This window comes from Lissotriton helveticus, chromosome 2_2, assembly GCF_964261635.1.
Source record: "Lissotriton helveticus chromosome 2_2, aLisHel1.1, whole genome shotgun sequence".
In the NCBI taxonomy this organism is placed as follows: Eukaryota; Metazoa; Chordata; class Amphibia; order Caudata; family Salamandridae; genus Lissotriton; species Lissotriton helveticus.
The window spans coordinates 51,159,719-51,180,347 of NC_136060.1; the positions used below are offsets into that span (position 1 = coordinate 51,159,719).

The window sequence follows — 20,629 nt, forward strand, 5'->3', positions numbered from 1 at the left end:
ATTTAAGGCATTAAAGTATTATACCTTCAGGGGAAGAGAGAAGTTCTGCAACAGTTACAAAGCTTTTTTTGTAACCGCAAAGGAAGAATGCAAGACCTTCAAAAGGTGCTATTTCAACAGACTGTTTTTTAAGTGTGTTAGATAGTGTGTTAGATACAGAGAGTATAATTTCTTTGGGTAGAGATTTTATATAGATCATGAAATTCATCTGTGTCTTGAAAAATGATGTTTTCCAGATTAATAAGATATCTGCATTAAGTATGTTGCATGGTATAGGTAATTTTTATAAAATTTGAGTACTTCACAGTTTAAAATGTATTAGGATGATATTGTAGAAACATAACATAGCAAAGTAATGTATGTAACATTGTTGAGCATGAACGCTCTAGTTGTTTTTATGATGGACACTGTTGAAGGACAAACACTGGGTGTTTAAATGGAGTGATTTCAAGCAAGGACTCTATGGTCCAGTGGAAGGCGGATACGCCGAAACAACATCTTTCCTACTAGCATACAGATGGTGATTTGTGTGGCACATTAAAAATTTGGAATAAGCACCTTCTGTGTGCTGCATTTTCTCTCCACACTGGAAAGCAGGGGAGAGGTATTGAGAATATATATATATTCTCATTAGCTCTTCCCTGCTTTCCAGTGTTGAGAGAAAACAAATAGTTTCTTACCTGTCGGTGTAGTTTTGCAGCTTGAAGACCTTTCTGGATTCACTATGCTGTGCATTATTCCACGGTCTTGTGGTTGGGTCCGTAGTCTTTTCCTTTTTTTTTTTTTTGTAGCCCAGGTGGGCGTCGACGTCCCACCTTTTGGTGTACTTCCTGTGACGTCGGCACGCTTCCCGCGGAAGCTCTCACCCTTGGGCGCCATCTTCGGATTCTTTTTTTCTCGTTTTTTTGTTCTGTTTCCGAATCCATGGCAATGTTCAAGTAAGTGATTCACCGCTGCAACCTTTAAGGCGTCTGTTTCAGTATTGTCTTTGTTTTTAACCCCCTCTTTCACCAGCCTCATCTTTCTGGCGGAGGTGGGTGGGTTCGCTAGTGAATCCAGAAAGATCTTCAAGCTGCAAAACTACACCGACAAGTAAGAAACTATTCGTTTTGCAGCGTGAATCTTTCTGGATTCACTATACTGTGCATAGACTTTGTAGCGGTTTGTTATGTTTGTGGTGGCTGGGTGGAAGATGAGCGTTGGTTGTTGAATATGTGTTGAAGCACCTTTTGTCAGACTTGTGCTTCCTTGTTCATCTGTATATCCACGCAGTAGTGCTTCGTGAAGGTGTGCACTGAAGCCCATGTTACCGCCATGCATATATCTTGAATGGGTGTGTGAGCTAGGAATGCTATCGTAGCTCCTTTCTTCCTGGTAGAGTGGGCTCGTGTCCCCTCTGCTAGTTCCTGTCCTACTTGTTTGTGGCAGAACTGTATTGTTTGAGCGATCCATCGTGCAATCGTTCCTTTAGTTACTGGTTTTTCCATGAATTTGTTTGCGAAGGACACAAAGAACTGCTTTGTTTTTCTGTGTTCCTTAGTTCTCTCTATGTAGTGCATGACTGCCCTTCTGGCGTCCAGAGTGTGCAGTGCCCTTTCAGCACTTGTGGCTGGTTTCTGGAAGAAACTTGGTATTTGTATTGTTTGGTTGATGTGGAACCTTGACACCACCTTTGGCATTAAGTGTGGGTCCGTTCTCATCACCACCCCATCATTGTGTATCTGGATGTAGGGTTCTTGTAGCGTTAGAGACTGTAGTTCGCTCACTCTGCACAGCGAGGTGATTGCCACCAAGAAAGCTGTTTTCATATAATCCACATTTTGTAAAGCGCACAATCACCCGTAAGGGTCTCTAGGCGCTGGGGGCAGATGGGAAGATTAAGCAAGCTATTGCCCAGAGTCACATGGTGCTGGGCTAATCTGCTGCCGGTGCCAAGGATCGAACCGTGATCCCCAGATTCCGGAGTCAGTCGCCCTAGCTGCGGCGCCACACCTCTTCTTTCATGGTCAGCATTTGTAGGGAGGCCTTATGAATCGGTTCAAAAGGTTCTTTCATTAGTTCTGTTAGGACTAAATTAAGGTTCCATGCCGGTGGCGGCACCCTCTTTGGTGGTGCGTTCTTTTTTGCTCCTTCCAGGAATCTCTTTACTATCTGTGATGTGAAGAAGCTCTTGCCTGTTTCTCCTCTTGTGTAAGCGACTATCGCTGCTAGGTGTACTCTTAGTGAGGATGAGCTCAGTTTTTCGTCGAGCAGGTGCGTGAGATATTTAAGCACTGTCGAGTCCTTCTGCATCCTTTTGTGCAGCTTTTCCTTCCTGCACCACAGTGTGAATCTCTTCCACTTTGACACATAGCACTTCCGTGTGCTGGGTCTTCTTGCTTCCCGTAGTACCCTCGGGGTGCTTTCCGGTAATTTCAGATGCGCAAACTCTAAGTCCTCATGAGCCATGCTACTAGGCTGAGGCTCTCTGGCTCTGGGTGCAGCACCTCTCCGTTTTGCATGGAGAGTAGGTCTTTCCTTCTCCCGAATCTGTGGGGTGCACTCTGTTTTATCTCCATTATCTGTGAGTACCATGTCTGCCTGGCCCACTGTGGTGCCACCAGTATCAGAGTCATGCTGCTTGTTCTGCACTTGTTGAGTACCTTGTGTATCAGAGGTATCGGGGGAAAAGTGTAAGCAAATGTCTTCGACCAGCTTATCCATAGGGCATTCCCCAGGGATCCTTCCCCTGGTTGCCTGGATGCCAAGTTTCGGCATTTTGCATTTAGGCATGTTGCAAACAGGTCTATTGACGGTGTTCCCCACTTGTCGAACAGCTTCTTTGTTTCCTGTGCCGATGTCCGTCTGCTGAGCCAGTCAGCTTCTACATTGTCCTTCCTTGGTAGATGTATGGCTAGCAGGTCTATCTTGAGTGGGATGGCCCATCTCCATATTTCTTGCGCTAGTTTTGAAAGCGGGGCAGATTGTGTCCCTCACTGCTTGTTGATGTAGAACATCGCTGTTGTGTTGTCTGTCTGGATCGTAATCTCTGGTTGTACAGTTTCGTCTGCAAAGCCTTTATTGCGAGGAAAACGGTCTTTAATTCCAGGTAGTTGATGTGTCTGACCGCATCTGCTGGTCTCCACAGACCCCTCACTCTGAGTTTCTCCATGTGAGCGCCCCATCCCTTCTGGGATGCGTCTGTGGTGATGGTCACCGTTGGTGGTGTCAGAGGCTTCCCCTTTCTTATGTTCCCCATGTTCCACCATGCTATCTCTTACAACCACTAGATCTTCCCAACGACCTGTAGGTTGTGACCATTGTTCCTGTAGCCATTCCTGGAAAGGTCTCATGTGTAGCCGTACATTTGGCACTAGGTGTATGCATGACGCCATCATGCCCATGACTTTGTTCGCCGTCCTCACTGTCAGAGCTCGCCCCTTCTGGTAGAGTCGCATCTCCTTCAGCAGTGCTAGCATTCTCTTCTCGCTGGGGAACACCTTGCTTTGTAAGGTGTTGATCTGTGCTCCCAGAAAGATTTTTACGTGTAGCCGTCGTCTTCTCCAGCGATGTTGTCCTCTTCATCTGATGAGAGCCCCAGGGCTCGAAGGGATGGTGTCTGGCCCTTGTCCTGCATGTTGGCGTTGGCTATCCTCTGCCTCGCTCTCACTCGAAGAGTTTTCGGCGTGAAGACGGAGCAGGCTTTGCAGTCCCTGCTCTCGTGGTCGACCGGTAGGCAGAGGTTGCAAACCGGGTGCTCGTCCTTCTGCGCGTACTTGTGGTAGCAGTTACGGCAGAATTTGAATGGGGTTTTGTCCATCTCTTGCGTTCAGGGGGCCCCCTGAGCGCGCATTCTCCGATGGACGTCGAAGTTCTTGAAGTTCTCTTATTCCTTCGTCGTACCCTTCGATGGTGTGCTCTCTTGTCGTCTTTCCAATCCTTTCTCGTCCAGAAAATTGCTTTTGGCTTCTTCCTTCTCGAAAAATGTCTGGAGCCCCTTCGGGAACGATCCAGACCCAACCACGGAAAAAATAATCTGAAGATGGCGCCCAAGGGTGGGAGCTTGCGCAGGAAGCGTGCCGACATCACAGGAAGTACACCAAAAGGTGGGACGTCGACGCCCACCTGGGCTACAAAAAAGAAAAGACGACGATTCTGGACCCAACCTCCAGACCGTGGAATAATGCACAGCATAGTGAATCCAGAAAGATTCACGCTGCAAAATGCCGGTCACGGAAGGTGTTTGTTCCAAATTTTTAATGTGCCACAAAAATCACCATCTGTAAGCTAGTAGGAAAGATGTTCATACTTGTTTCGGCGTATCCTGTCTGCAAGGTGTGCTCCATCCAATCGCAGAGGGGCATGCTATTTAAAAGTGTGGACTGGTTTTAATCGTTTGGATCTGACTGCACGCGAGGAAGACCACTACGGATTAAACGCGTCATGCACCATGTCAGAATAAAGGAGAATTTCAATGAGTGACCCGCGTGAGCTCGACTTCTTTAACCCAGGGAAGTTTGGTCAGAATATATTCGGACCAAATTTCCCTGGTTAAAGAAGTCGAGCACACGCCGGTCATTCATTGAAATGCTCCTTTATTCTGACATGGTGCATGACGCATTTCATCCTTAGTGGACTTCCTCAGATGCAGTCAGACCAAAATGATTAAAACCAGTCCACACTTTTAAATAGCATGCCCCTCTGCGATTGGATGGAGCACACCTTGCAGGCACATGGGAAAGCCCGGACTCAAACTCCAAGTGCTCCCGGAGCAGGCATCAGGCATGAGTACTGGCCCCAGTGGGCAGTGTCTGCTCCTTACAGCATACCTGCTAAGATCTTGTGTGGATGGTGGGCGGTTCAGAGAGACCCACACTCCGCCACAGACATCCCGGGCTGCGTCCTCAGATGCCACTTAAGTAAGTCGCTGCCCCCTGCGAAGTCGCAGTCCAATCATCTGATTACATGGCATTCTCGGGTGCACAGTGGTTCGGCGTTTTCGAAAAAGTTTTTAGATTGTCCAAAGATGCCACACACAACCGCCGGACTGCTTTTGGGGTGGGAACTCCTGGGTGCTTGTGGCCGCACCTTTAACATTCTGACCAAACTTCCCTAGGTTAAAGAAGTCGAGCACACACGGGTCAATCATTTTCACTTGTCTGCACCAAAACATGCAGCCTGCAATGGCAGCCTTGCATGTGTTTGGGGAGGGGTCCCGTAGGGTGCTACAACCCTAGGGAGCTTCTTTAGTACCTCAGAACCTGGGTACCATTTACTAGGGACTTCTAGAGGGTGCTAAAGGTATTGCCAATTGGGGAAAAATTGTACAGTTGTGGGGAAGAGATCTGGCACTGGAGACCTGGTTAGCAGGAATAAAATGCTCTTTCAGTCAAAATCACATCATATACCAGCAAAAAGTAGGGGGGCCATGTCAAAAAGTGGAACTTTCCTACAATCTATACTACTATTATAAAGAGAGAACTGTGTCCTTTGAGCCAGGTAAACTCGAAAAGTACACCACCAATCAAAACACCCAAGACATCTTTGAAAACCTCAGGGCAAGCAGAAGGACATATGCTATTAAAAATAAAAAAATATACGTTGTTTAAAAGATTTCGAAATAAAAATAAAGTAGTCCCTTGCAAGTAGCGCCGGCCGCGACATCTGCGTGATGACATCATTTGCGTTTGCGCTCTCTGGCAACACTTCCTGAAATGGCGCAGAAGATCGCGACCTGCTGGGAGGACTGCTGCGGTCCTGCTTGCTGCTGGGCGAAGTGGCGGCCTGTGCGGGCGGGGCGCCTGGAGCGGGACCGGCGGCTGAGGTAAGGATCAGGCTCTCCGGGACACGGGCGGGAGGGGGCCAGGCCGGGGCGGGAGGGGGCCAGGCCGGGGCGGGAGGGGGCCAGGCCGGGGCAGGAGGGGGCGGGAGTGCACGCAAGCGTAAAATGCTGCCCCCAGCCCCTTTCTGCCCCAGGCAACGCTGGGGCGGGCTGCTAGTAGATAGATAAGAGAATATGCTTGGCTGGCAGGTTTTGCTTTTGACTGGCATTTTGACAGTCACTCTGCTTTTTGAGTTTCTTATTAATGTGGCTAATATGTGCCACTTTGTAAGTAATGCAAAGGTCTTGAAAGCAATTCTGGCTTTAGCTGCAGTTTGTATAGGTTTTGTGCAATGGATGAAATGTGTAACGACTTCCTTGCTCCTTATATCAGTCTTTCAAGTGTTGCGTCTTACTACATAGACAGAAACCAGGGACTCTTTCAAGAGGTCACAGCTTAAGGAGGATGATATTGAGACATTCATCCTACAGGGACATGGATAAAATCAATCCCCTCCTCACAGCAGGCTGGTTTCTCTGCCCAGTCCTTTGGAAGTGCCAGAATAAGGTGCCCAAAGCAGATCATCAGATGATTTATCTTTTTGACAGTGATAAAAACCAACAAATTGTAGAAAAGCACCCCAGAGACTTGGCGATGCACAATGCCAAAGTAAAGACAGACTATGCCACAGTTGCTATTCAAATTTAAAAACCTATACCCTATTTTAACCGATGGTGAAAACTATCATAATAAAATCCATAACACAATGGGGTTACATAAAATAAAGAGGTTTTCCATACACAGCTAATAATAGTTTGGTAACTGCACTAGTATAAACCCCCACATCACACTCAGTTGACTATAAAACTGTGTGAGTCAGCTAATGGCACAAAATATCAAAACAACTAGCAAACGTATGTTGTGTATAAAAAGCTGACCTTTCCTTAGCAAAAGCATTTTATGTTTAATATTATGCTTTCCTGTTTTCAGTCTTTCGTCTGGATGCTACACTCCTTTCCTCCACAAATTCCATATTGCACCTCTTTATTTTAGCATCTTTGCTGTCTTCATCTTGTCCAGTTATGGGTAAGGCAAATACCACAAATCTAAGTTGTGTAACTGGCAACTGATAATTATCAAAGTATTTCAAGGTTGTCAATAAACAAGTTACTTATCTTCTGTACCACTCTTTTTGTTAGAAACTCTATCTAACAGCAGATTCCTTACCTTTTGTATAACCCCTGGTGTCAGACTGTATTTAGAAACTTTTTCCAATACGTCAGTAGGTGGTGCCATCCGGCTCTGCACGGATGGGGTTTCTGATCCAGAAATGATATGCCAAGTCTATACAGGTGCCACTCCAGTGTGTTGACTTGAGTTAACTTTGGCACCCCAAGAAGCAGAGCACCAACAGCAAACTGGCTCCGACAAGTGTGCAGATTCCTCACTTGGAATCTTATGAATGGATAGAGTTCAAACACAGAACGGGCAGAGTGGGAGGGTGGGCGAGTAATCTGTGGTTAAATAGAGTTTCTACCAGACAAAAAATTACTGTAGGAAAGTAATGTGTTCTGATAGAGATTTATAAACCAAGAATCATTATCTTTTGAATAGATATCAAAGCAGTACCTATTTTGAGCCAGGTCTGTGAAATGACCCAAACCAGAAAGTCCTATAGGACCGAGCATGCAGAATGCCCCGCTCAGCGAATTTGACAACCCAGACAATAGTGCTTTGTGAATGTGTGCAGTGACGTCCACATTGCTGACCCACAGCTGTCCAGGACAGGAGCTCTGTGTGCCAATGCAGTGGTAGTAGCTTTAGCCCCACTAGAATGAGCCTGCAGTCCCCTGCAGGCTGTTTCTTGGCCAATGCATAGCAGATCTTAATGCAGAGCACGATCCCACAGTAGATGGTCATTTTCTGTCTTGCCTCATCCACCCGGTGTTCTCTGGTATGATCGATGTAAAACCTCATTGCTGTTTTGTAAACCAAGCAATAAAGTCCCACAGAATGCTCATAGGGATATGGTTTCACCACAATGGAATGACGTCACAACTTTTGGAAGGAAAAGATGCTCACTCCTACAGAAAAAGGTTATCTGGGAAGAAGGTGATGTATGGCGGGTTGACAGCGCTCGAAGCTCACTTCCCTGCTGCACAGATGTTACAGCGATGAGGAACACTATCTTGAGGGGGGTACAGCTGTGAAGTGGCTCAAAGAAGGTGGAGATCAAATATGAGAGGACCAAGTTAAGGTACCAATGTGGCATGAAAAAGGGAAAGGAAGAAAACAGATTTCGTAAACCTTTAAAAAACGCATCACAACAGGCGATTTGAATAATGAGAGCTGGTACGGCAACTTAAAAAAAGAGCTGAAAGGTATCCTTTAACTGTGCCCAATGAAATCTGTCATAACCACAGGCATAAACAGTTTTTGTCAAGGGAAGTTGTGCTGCCAAGACTATATCAACCATTTTTGGAGGAAGGTCAAATGTGTTCAGCTGCCACCGATCAATCTCCAAGTATGATGGTGATTATGCAGAACCCTGCCCCGCTGCTGAAACACTAGATCATCTTGGAGGGGGTGCCTTATTAATGGACAGATGCTCATACCATACCATATTCTTCATGTCCAATATGGAGCCAATAGAATGACTTTGGCCCAGTTGGTTTGGTTGTTATTCTGAATTAGGGGAAGGAGAGGTATTGGAAGGAGAGGTATTGGCAGGAATATATACAGGAGTCCTGAGTTCCCGTCTAGGTGGAACACATCTCCTAGCAAGAGATGCCTTGGAAATGCCAACGAAAAGAACTGCTGAAATTGAGTATTCTCAATGGTGGATAACAGAGCAAGCTAAGGTTCTCCCTATTGTCAGAAGAGATTTTGAGTCACCTCCAGGTTCAATTGCCATTTGTGATCCCCAATGTGTATATGGCTGAGTTTATATGCCCTGGCAATCAAGGATCCTGACGGGTGGCTCATCATCAGGTCCAGTCATTTCCAGAGGTGCAGGACCTCCTGGCACAGGGTCTGTGCCCCCCTTCTTGTTCAATGCAGTACAATATGGAATGATGTTGTCTGTAAGCACCTGTACCAGCCTCCCTTTGACACATGAAAAGAAAGTTTTCAAAGCAAAGCGGATGGCCATCAGCCCCAGATGGTTGATAAGCAGGGGGGACTCTGCTGGAGACCACAGACCTCTGATGTACACCTCTCCCAAGTGGCCACCTTAAACAGGAGTCACTCATCGATCACCACTGTCAGATCTGGGTGGAGCAGGGACAGAGTCTCCTGCTGACCCAATCACAGTCCAGCAGTCACAATTGCAGATACCAATACAAAACCCACATATGCCACCTGGTGTGCTTGACCAGCAGGTGGCCATCAGTCCCAGCAGATTCTGAGTCTACCTTACTGAAATTTAGGACAGTGGTGGCCTCGGACGCTTCTTTCTGAGGGGAAAGGAACAAAATTGAACTGTGCCCAGAAAGGCTCCAATGAAGGGGAGTGTCTGAGAAGGCGGGAGATGTGGCTTCAGCATGGTGATAGCGAGCCCCAAAGATGACAGGAGGTTCGCCCTAGTCTGAAGGTGGTTAATGACCGCCTGGGGCGGGCCTGCATACAGCAGCCAATTGCCGATTTAGGGGAATACTGGAATCCCCGACCTTCAAAGGTGTGCTGGTACCACCGCCATCACTTTGGTGAACACGCGAGGGGGGGCGGTGAGACCACAGCAAACTGAAAATGCTTTGCCGTACCATGAACTACAGGCAACACTGATGAGCCTTCAGAATAGGGATATGGAAATAGGTACCTTGCACCTCCAGCGTCACTAGTAAAGGCTTCCATCTTTCTGTAGCACTGGAAAGTAGCGGGAATCACAACCAACTTCTGGTGCAGGCACCCACTCAATAGCCCTTTTGGCCAAAAGGGCTTGCACTTCCTGTCGTACGATGGACAGATGGTCCTCCGTCAGTAGTTCTAATTTCAGTGGAAGGTGCAGTGGAGTAGCTATGAATAGCAAGGTGTATACCGTCTGGAAATCTTCAGGACCCACCTGTCCAATATTATGACCTGCCAAACCAGCATATTGTTGAATCCTGCCTCCAACCAGGTGGCTGTACTCTTGAAGGGGCATGCTAAAGATGCCTGGCAGGTGGATCTGGGGGAGGAGGTGGTAGGCTGACTGGCATGCTAACCCCGACAGTTGGGTTGGTGGGGGCCATGGCCTCAGCTGCAAAACTGCTGGGCATCTTGGTGAGGCTGAATAGGCTGCCAGTATGAGGTACCTCTGCCAAAATCACACAAAGAATAGGGCTGATGCAGCTGGTGAGTTGGGGCATTTAAGCACAGGGAGCATGCTATTGCCCTGCTCTCTTTGAACTGCTCCAGAGCGGATTCTGCCTTGTCCAGAGTCATCAAAAGGCAGGCCCATCCATAAGGGACAAGTGGACATTGCCCCAAAAACCCGTTGACCACAGGCAGGTGTGGCAATGAATGTTGCCGCTGTTGCCAATTTCTCACCCAAAGCAATCTGTGATATCTAGGCCAGGACAACTTGATAATTTGGCCACGTCATAGCCACCCTGTATAGAGATCTTCTGAACACCTTGGAGGACCTGAGCCACCAAATACAAAATTCACCACACTCTTTAATTGATGAAAGCTCAGGCCATTATTAGGATCTTAAGCAATGGTACACTCCCTCTAATAGAACACACTGGTCAGGGCAAAATGCTCTTGCCCTAGCTTTGTTACTCAGTGTAGATATAACGGTTTGCTGACCTCTGTGGTCTTGCATTGTCATATGTCTGTGTATAAAATACAGGCACTTGAAAACAAATCATGGTAGCTTCACTGTTAGGCAAACACTAACCCCCTAAATAACACGTGAATGTAATGGGCAGAGATAGCCTCCCGGCAAATGGAACGCCCCATTCACACAAGTATGCAGGGTTCGATCTGTTGGTTATTAGCACATTCTTTTATTCATAGAAGTTAAACTTCATCCCACATTTTTTTTGGGGGGGGTGGGGGGGATTTTTAATATGCTTTGATACAGAAAGTGCTGTTCTACACGGTGCTGCATCTCTATGCATACTCGCAGCTTGAGCAATCTTCACGGATATGCCCCTTTTGGCATTCCTGCAGAAACGCCTAACAGCACGCCTCTTCCTCTAGGATGTTGCACGGATGGATGCTTGGTTATATCATTTCCAGCTCGGGTGAGCCTGGCGCTGCTTCTTCAACAGTGCATCTGCGATTGGGAGATTGTGTGCTATTCTTTTGCTCTAGGAATACATTGACCTCAACCAAGGTGGGTCCTCTGATATTTAGCAGAATTGCTTTTAAAACTCACTGCTACGAACGGGAAAGTTTAGAAGTGCATATTTTAACCCCTTCGACGCGGATGACAAAGCCAGCTCGTCATGGGCGTTACCTACGCTACGCGGATGACGAGCTGGCTTTGTCACAAACCGCGCGTTTTTCAAAATTCAGCGCACAGCGGGAAAACCCGCTAGCGCGCATGCGGTTAATGTCCCGTATTTCCTCTACAAGGGTGAACTTCTTTTAATTCTTATACCTACGTAGAATAATTCAACCAGTGGCCATTGGGTAAAGTCTTTCCTATTTCTCTATTCTTTTTAACAGCAATACTCTCATAATATTTGAATTTTATTACACTAATCTTCCAGATATTACAGGTCCAAATATGGGACATCCATGCCTCCTTGACTGGGTCATTTTGACCCTAGATGGGAATTAACTACTTTGCTAGTCAAGCACACCACTGAAAAAAATCACGTTGTTCGTACCCCTGTTGCTGCACATTTCAGTGGTCTTTTAACTATGGGATGAGCCGACTTGAAACACTGTATGTATCTTGCCATATTCTTTATATTAGAGTCTTACCAATCATTCCTTTCAGTTCCCTAATTAAACACATTTCCTCAGTCCCCAGGTTCACCGCAGTCCTGATGAGCCCTTATTATCTGGACAAAGGGTCGAAACGCCACCGACAAAGGTAAAAGGCAGACATGAATACTCCTCAGTTTATTAAATCAAAAAGATTTGGCTGTCTTATTGATGAAATAACCAACTACCGTATAGATTTTCACAACTGACCACTGTGTTCTTATTGGTTTTGTTTTTCTCATACTTGGGGGTTCTTCTCTTTTTTTCCCCAAAAACGTTCATATAACTCACGCATTTACAAATGCTTAGGTTGTTTATAGTTGGGCAAATTAAATCAAATTTGATTAGTCTGAATAGAATTTAACTTCATTTATTGGTTGTTTTCTTACTTTTGAATGAATTATATGTATGGATTAAGTTTAGACAGAAATGTACCTATCGCATAACAGAAATTTAATGTGTTAATATAGATTGAATCTACACAGAAAATTCTGTGCCATACTATTTTGCTTGATAATGAGTTTCATGTGAATGCCTTTTCCAAGTTATACTCGATACCTATGTTCACCTCGACATTAGGGTAGCTCTTGTTCTGGCTAAACCCCAAATCCCAGAGCATGGGAATAGTGCTCAAAAGGCAGCTGGCATTGACGGAAAGGAGGTCCAAACTTGTGGAAGAAAATACCCTTTTCCCAAACGTCTCCACTCTTTTGGACTCCTGATCGGGAGAGTAGTCAGAAAAGTATTTAGGTTTGTCTGACTGGTAGATGCCTGCATCACTAAACTCTCAGGAGATAAATGCGGAGTCAAAGATGTGGGGTCACTGGGGCAGGCCAGTGGAGTCTTGCAATTCAGTGATTTATTGGGGTGCCAGGTTGGGCCCTTGCCCAAGGTAAGTATCAACGAGTGTCTTTTTAAAAGGTAGCAGGGGCTCAGTAGAGTTATGCCCTGCTGAGGCACTTCAGTCAGGACACTGGTTATGACCTCTAAGGTGGAGAGCTGGAGGTTTATAACTTCAGCTGCTCTCTGCATGACCACCACAAAGGGAGCACTCTCGTCAGTGGCAGGACATGGGAGTGTGAGAAGGTCAGAATCTGGAGAGGTGTCAAGCCACTGGCCTCATAGTTGCCACAGTTCAATAGACCACCTGAGTAGGAAACCACAATGGGCACCATACCATCTGGCACGGAGGTTGTCAGCATCGATGTTCCACAAACTGGTACTGATCATGGAGCCGGAATTGGTACAGGAGCTAAGGGAGGCCCAGTGGTGGTTTCAGATGGTTTAACTGGTGCGGAGGGTAAGCCCATTGGTGGCTTCCTGGATAGAAGGCCTCTTGGCTCCTTGAGGCACGAAGGTGTGCCACAGGGAATCTGAGGGGATCCGAAGAGTCGGAGCATGGCTTCAACAAACTCTTGAATGAATCTGCCTCGGTTTTACAAACATTCCCAGAAACTCTAGTTGTGCCGGGGTATGCTGCAGCATTGGCCCTGAAGTTGACTAATTTCGAGTACCAGATCGAGAGGTAAGGTGATGCACTTGCACCTTTTGAGGAGTAGGAGAGTTGTAGAAAGAGGCAGAGTCCTGCTTGGATTATTTGTGTCTGACCCCAGAAAAGACTCCTGCAACTTCTAGACAGGAACAGGACTGAGATTGACCTTTAGACTACGACCAATGTCAACGAGGAGTCTTCCAGTGCTTGAAGATAGAGTGGCTGATCGATGCACAGTCTGTGCAAGCCTTAGCACGTGTGACTAAACCCCAGCCAGCAGAGGCATAATTAAATAGGATCTGTCACAGGCATTTGTTTGTGTCAAGTCCTTACAAGGTTTAACGCCTGTTGCCTAGGAAAGTTAAATTTTCCTTCCACACTGTAAATTTAGCAATAAGGAAGATCTCAGAGATACAGAAGGTAGCTCCGCATCCGCAACTGGTGGTACTGAAAGAGAAGAGCAGAATGTCAGTGGGGAGTCACACAGCACCACCTATCGGCATGTAGAGGTACTGCTGGAAAAAGTGTTTCCTGATACAGTCTGATGTTTGGGGAATATTCAAAAAGTGAGGAATCGGAGCAGAAAACTACTTGTTTGGCATCTCCTCCTACGTGTGCGGATTAATATTTCTGATAATCTTTTCCTCTATGTGACAACCTTAAGCAGCAACTATTTCAAAGCTACCATTCTTCTCTATTATGATTTTATGCACGGACTTAACTTATAGGTTGATGTGCTTTGGCTGTAAGTAAAATCAATTGTCAAGTATCTTTGACATCACAGCATACATGCAAAAAATAATACTATTTCCAACCCTTATAAATATATTTTTAGGTTTTATCAAACATGTTATTTCATGTTTACAATTTAATAAAAAAAATAATGGAGGTTAGACAGATGAGCCAATTTGAAAAGACAGGAAAAAGGTGGGAGAGTGTGCTGTGTGTAGGAACAGACCGGCGTAAAATCTACAAAACGCACAAGTTACTACTTGTGTAATGATATATCTGTAAGAGACATTGGTTAGTGATAGATTCCTTACCTTAGAATATCCCCAGGCACCATACTGGATCCGGAAAGTGTTGCTTAGCAGTACCACTGCGCGTCAGTAGGTGGCGTACTGTGGCACAGCGTCCGTCGCTGTCGTCGTATGCGCCCAGATGACGTCACAGAGACTACTAAGGCGACACCCATTCGCGCTGACGTCAGTTCTGTGCACGACTTTCTGCACCAGGAACGCAGAGCCATGCATGAAACAGACTACTGGTGCCATGAAACTAGGGCCCTGAAAGGGATGTCCTTAACCCTAGTAATCAGTTGGCAGAACGGGAAGGATGGGTGGGGCGGTAAGGAATCTATCACTAACTAATGTCACTTACTGATATCTTGTTACGCAAGTAGTAACTTGTGCATCTGAAAGAGACACGTTAGGGATAGATTCCTTACCTTAGAATAGATACCCAGTAATATCAACCCCGGTGGTGGGTCTGCGAACAAGATTACACCAGAAAGTCACCAAGAACAGAACGGCCAAAGAAGCTGTCTCTCCGGACTTGACTATAAAGGAGGTAATGCTTGGTAAACGTGTGCAGCGAGGCCCACGTAGCTGCCTGACAAATGTCCTGCAAGGGAACGCAGCGTCCCAAGGCAGTAGTGGCTGCCGTTGCCCTGGTGGAATGGGCACGCAGCCCCATAGGAGGCTCCTTCTTATCCAACGAGTAACATGCTTTGATGCAGAGAACGACCCACCGAGAGGTGGTCTGTTTGTGCACGGCCCGACCTTTTTTGGCACCCATGTAGCCAACAAAGAGCCGGTTATCCACCCGGAACTGCTGCGTGCGCGCCAGATAGAATGAGAGCGCACGCTTTGGGCCTAGACGGTGGAGCCTCTCCTCCTCTGTTGAAGGATGTGGAGGTGGAAAGAAGGTGGGCAAAGTGATGGTCTGCCCGATGTGGAAGGGCGTGACAACCTTTGGCAGGAAAGAAGGATGGGTCCTTAAAACCACCTTGTCCGGATAAACAGAAAGGAAAGGTGGTTTAGAAGAAGGAGCCTGGAGCTCACTCACTTTTCTGGCAGAGGTGAGAGCAACCAGGAAAGCAGTCTTTAAAGTGAAAAGACGTAAAGGACTTCTGTGAAGCGGCTCAAAGGGAGCGCACATCAAATAAGTCAACACAATATTCAAGTCCCACTGAGGCATTATAAGTGGGACCGGAGGGAACATGTGTAGAACGACTTTCAGGAAACGGTTAACAACTGGGGACTTAAAAAGAGAAGGCTGATCAGGTAGCCGAAGAAAGGCGGAGATGGCAGAAAGATAACCCTTGATAGTGCCCAGAGCAGAGCCCAGCTGGGCCAAGGAAAGAAGGAATAGAAGGACTTCGGAAAGAGGGGCAGAAAGGGGATCCACAGACTTCGCTGTGCACCATGCCACAAACTTGTTCCACCTGCAGGCGTATACCGTTTTTGAGGAGGGACACCTGGCTACCAGAATGACATCACAGACTTCGGGAGGAAGATCGAAAGCTGTTAACTGTCGCTGCTCTATCTCCATGCATGGAGGTGGAGGCTGGACAGGTTCGGGTGGAGGACCGTCCCCTGCTGCTGCAACAGAAAATCCTCCCGAAGAGGCAGTCAGATCGGCGGGTCGATCGCCATGCGGAGTAGCTCGGGATAGCAGTATCTTTGTGCCCACTCCGGAGCCACAAGGATGACTTGGGCCCGGTCATGCCTGATCTGGGCATGACCGGGCACTCTGGGCAGAAGTGGTATAGGCGGAAAGGCGTCGCTGAGCAAGTGCGCCTTGGAAATTCCAACGCACAGAACTGCTGACCTTGCGCGTTCTCTTCGGTGGCAAATAGATCTAACCAAGGCTCGCCCCACTGCAGAAAGAGACCTTGCACCACGTCTGAGTTCAGATGCCATTCGTGATCCATCAAGCACCAGCAGCTGAGTTTGTTCGCCTTGGCATTCAGAGAACCTGCCAGGTGTGAAACCACCAAGGTGATGCCTTGATGTTCCAGCCATGTCCAGAGGCGCAGAGCCTCCTGGCAAAGGGTCCAGGACCCCACCCTGCTCTGTTTGTTGTAATATCACATGGCGGTGGTGTGGTCCGTGAACACCTGCACTACACTTCCCTGGACAGAGGGAAGGAATGCTTTCAGTACAAGTCGGATCGCCCACAGCTCCAGAAGGTTGATATGGAACCGAGACTCCGCCAGAGACCAGAGGCCTCTGATCTCCGACTCTCCCAAGTGGCCTCCCCATCCCAAGAGGGACGCATCCGTCACCACTGTGTGTTCCTGTTGGGGAAGGGAGAGGGATCTGCCATTGACCCAATGGCGATTCGTGAGCCACCACTGCAATTGTTGTGCAGTGCCCTCCGAGTTCTGGACGTGATCGAACAGTTTGCCCTGATGCTGCACCCACTAGAATTCAGGTCCCACTGCAGAGCCCGCATATTCCATCTGGCATGATGCACTAGCAGGATGCAAGAGGCCATCAGGCCCAGGAGCCGGAGGGTCATCCTGACAAACCCGGGATAGAGGCTGAAAGATCGGAATCATAGCCGGAATATCACGGACTCGCTGCACGGAGGATAGACCCAAAACAGCGTCAAATCCATAACCGCTCCGCTAAAGGGGAGCTTCTGAGAGGGACTCAGGTGTGACTTCGGCACATTGATGGAGAATCCCAGCAATTGCAGGAGGTCAGCTGTAGTCTGAAGGTGGGAGACGACTGCCTGGGGCGAACCAGACTTCAACAACCAGTCATCGAGGTAGGGGAAGACTGACACCCCTGACCTGCGCAGATGAGCTGCGAACACCGCCATCACTTTCGTGAACACCCAAGGGACGCTGGTAAGGCTGAAGGGGAGCACGGCAAACTGAAAATGCTCCTGGCCTACCGCAAAACCGCAGGTAAAGCCGGTGGGCCGGCAGGACGGGGATGTAAAAATATGTGTCCTGCAAGTCCAACGCTACCATCCAGTCTCCAGGGTCAAGGACAGCCAAGACCTAAGCCAGAGTCAGCATCTTGAACTTCACCTTCCAGAGGAAGCGATTGAAATTCCGGAGATCCAAGATAGGACACACCCCCTTTGTCCTTCTTGGGGACCAGAAAGTAGTGGGAATAACAACCACTCCCTACTTCTGGCCAGGAACGCACTCAATGGCCCCCTTGGCCAAGAGGGTTGTGGCTTCCTGCTGGAGAAGTGCCAAGTGTTCCCCCGATATGCAGTGGTACTGAGGTGGCATGGCTGGAGGGGTGGACTTAAAGGGAAGGGAGTAACCCTTGTGGATCATCTGCAACACCCACTTGTCCGATGTGATGTCGCGCCTGTGGGGGAGGTGGAGCAGACGCAGCTCCACAGTCATGGAAATCGCCCTGCCCAATGAGTCAGCGGTGTCCAAACCACACCGAATGGCGAAATTAGCTGCATCCTTACCCTCAGCAACCGCATGACAAAGAACAGCCTGAACTTCCTCAGGACACACAGGCAGTACTTGAGCCACGGTTTCCCACACCGCATGGGAGTAGTGGCCTAATCAGCAGGCGGTGTTCACTGACCGCAGCACCAAGCTGGCCGAGAACAACCATTTACCGAACTGTTCCAGCTTCTTAGAGTCCTTATCCGGCGGAGCCTTGGGAAAAGCACTCCGACGTCGAGGCTTGGATAACCAGACTCTCAGGCGTCGGGTGGGTGGTGAGGAAGACAGGGTCACCAGGCGCCGGGCGGCGACGCCTGGCGACATTCTTGTCCACAGGGGCCCCTGTGGCCGGCCGCGACCAAGTACCCAACAGGATGTCAGTGAGGGCGTCATTGAAGGCAAGCAGCAGCTCCGACGAGGTAGACGCCATCTGGAGCACCTCTGTGAGGAGGTTGGTCTTGAGGGCGACCGTAGGAAGGTCTAGGTTGAGGGCCTCAGCAGCCCGACTGAATACCATTGTGTAGGAAGCGCCCTCCTCCATCGTGGGCGGAGGAGAGGCAAACCCCGGGTCAGAAGAGACATCGAGGTCGCCTGCATCCTCTGGATTGTTTACCCAGTCCTGCTCGGTGTCACACTGACTAGCAAGAGGGTTCTTGGACCCCTCCTAATCATCCACCAACTCCATTGCCAGAGGAGCTGGCCACGGCAGCAGAGCTGGAGCCATAGGAGGGACGAACAGTGTCCCAATGCGGATCTTGGGCAGGAATGAAATGGTCCTGGAACCAGGGCAAGGGGGGAATGAACAGCACCCACTGCGGCGCTGGCAGTGCCAGACCCCGTGGCCAGAGCCAACAGCATAGGATCCTGTGGCGCCGAAGCAATATCCGCCGGCCGCGCCGACGGGCCAACAGGATCAGGACACAGGACCGCGGGCCCGAAAGTGTACCGGCGGGAGCCCGAGGCCTAAAAAGGCAGCCATGGTGGCAAGAAACTCTTGCACTTGTTCGGGAGTCGCCGACAGACCCGGGAAAGGTGGGTCGACCGCAGGACTCCAAGGCTCCAAGTGAGCCGCAAAGGCAGAACCCCTGTCCCCCTTGTCCGCATCGACGGGGGGACATCTGAGAGGGAACACACTTCTTCGACTTTTTATGTTGTCGCTTACTGGAATCCGAGGGCGAAGACTTTGAGCCCGAGGAGCGACGACTGCGGCCCCGCGACTGGGCCCGGGAATGGTCCCTGGCCTCTGAGCGGAATAGGGACGAGTGCCGGATCTCCAGCAGCTTCCTGCGCCGCTCCCTCAAGGCCTTCAGGGCCATAGCCCGACAGTCTCGGGAGTCGTGGTCGGTCTCCAGGCAGTAGAGGCCAACATCATGGGGGTCCGCCACCGACATATTGCGACAGCAGGCCCCACAAGACTTAAAGCCAGGCATCCCTACGTGCACTAGGAGAAAAAAGGGGAGACAAAAGTCTCAAAAGAGTAGTCAAAAAGTGACTACAGTACGTGCTTTATCAGGCTCTGCGCTTGCTGGCACAGAAAAAGAAACAAGCATTGGAAATGCAATAGGTCTCGCAGCATTAGAGTTAGTGCATTTAGAATTGTTTATGGGTTTTTTGTTGTAAATCTTTTGCATTTTTATTTTTTTTTGCCAATGCTAAAGAATTACAAATCAAAAAAGCAATAAACAATTGTAAAAGCTGTAACTAAAAATCCTACGAGACCTATTGCACTGTGTGAGGGTGAGGTGTTGAGGGTGAGTGAGGGTGGGGATGAGTGAGGAGTTGAGTGTGAGTGAGGTGTTGAGGGTGAGTGAGGTGTTGAGGGTGAGTGAGAGTGAGAGTGAGTGAGGGTGAGGGTGAGGGAGGGTTATTGCGAGTTAGGATGAGGGGTTGAGGGTGGGTGATGGTGAGGGTGAGGTGTTGAGGGTGAGTGAGGATGAGTGAGGGTGAGTGAGGAGTTGAGGGTGAGTGAGGGTGAGTGAGGGTGAGTGAGGGTGAGTGAGGGTGACTGAGTGTAAGTGAGTGTGAGTGAGGGTGAGTGAGGGTGAGTGAGAGTGAGTGAGGGTGAGGTGTTGAGGGTGAGTTGTTGAGGTTGAGGTTTTGAAGGTGAGGTGTTGAGGGTGAGGTGTTGAGGGTGAGGTGTTGAGGGTGAGGTGTTGAGGGTGATTGAGTGTGAGTTAGTGAGGGTGAGGTGTTGAGTGTTAGTGATGGTGAGGTGTTGAGGGTGAGTGAGGGTGAGGGTGAGTGAGGGGGAGGGGGAGGCGTTGAGGATGAGTGACGTGTTTAGGGTGAAGTGTTGAGGGTGTGGGTGAGGAATTGAGGGTGAGGGAGGGTGAGTGTGGGTGAATTGTTGAGGGTGAGTGATTGAGGGTGAGGTGTTGAGGCTGATGTTTTGTGGGTGAGTGAGGGTGAGATGTTGATGGTGAGTGAAGGTGAGGTGTTGGGTGAGGCGTTGAGGGTCATTGAAGTTGAGGGTGGTTGAGTGAGGATGAGTGAGAATGAGGGTGAGTGAGGAGTTGAGGGTGAGTGAGGGTGAGGTGTTGAGGGTGAGTGAGGGTGAGTGAGTGTGTGATGTTGAGGGTGATTGAGGATGAGTGAGAGTGAGGGTGAGTGAGGATTTGAGGGTGAGGCGTTGAGGGTGAGGTGTTGCTGGTGAGTGAGGGTGAGAGTGATTGAGTGTGAGTGAGTGTCAGTGAGGGTGAGGTAGCGTCTTACTGATTGCCCGTGAAAAGCCCAATTATCTTCTTATATGTGAAAAAGAATGAAATGCGATAGGTACATTTTACAAAAAAAATTGTGAGCTTATGTGTTGTATTTATTGTTATAAAATAGCACTCGCTCGGTAGGGAGGCTACTTCAGAGCTGATAAAAACAGAATTATACATTTAATAAACTGTCATTTTTTGTCCTGTGTGTTTAAGCGTAGTTGAGACATTGACAGCACGAGTCTGAAATATAAATGAAAACAACGCAGCAGGACCCGGCGCCTTT

The 20,629-nt window shown here is 48.5% G+C and overlaps 1 protein-coding gene across 4 annotated transcripts in view; it reads right to left on the reverse strand.

The window, feature by feature from the left end:
- FAT1 (FAT atypical cadherin 1) overlaps positions 1-20,629 on the reverse strand; it is a 318,166-nt gene that overhangs the window by 63,277 nt on the left and 234,260 nt on the right. The window lies entirely within an intron of this gene.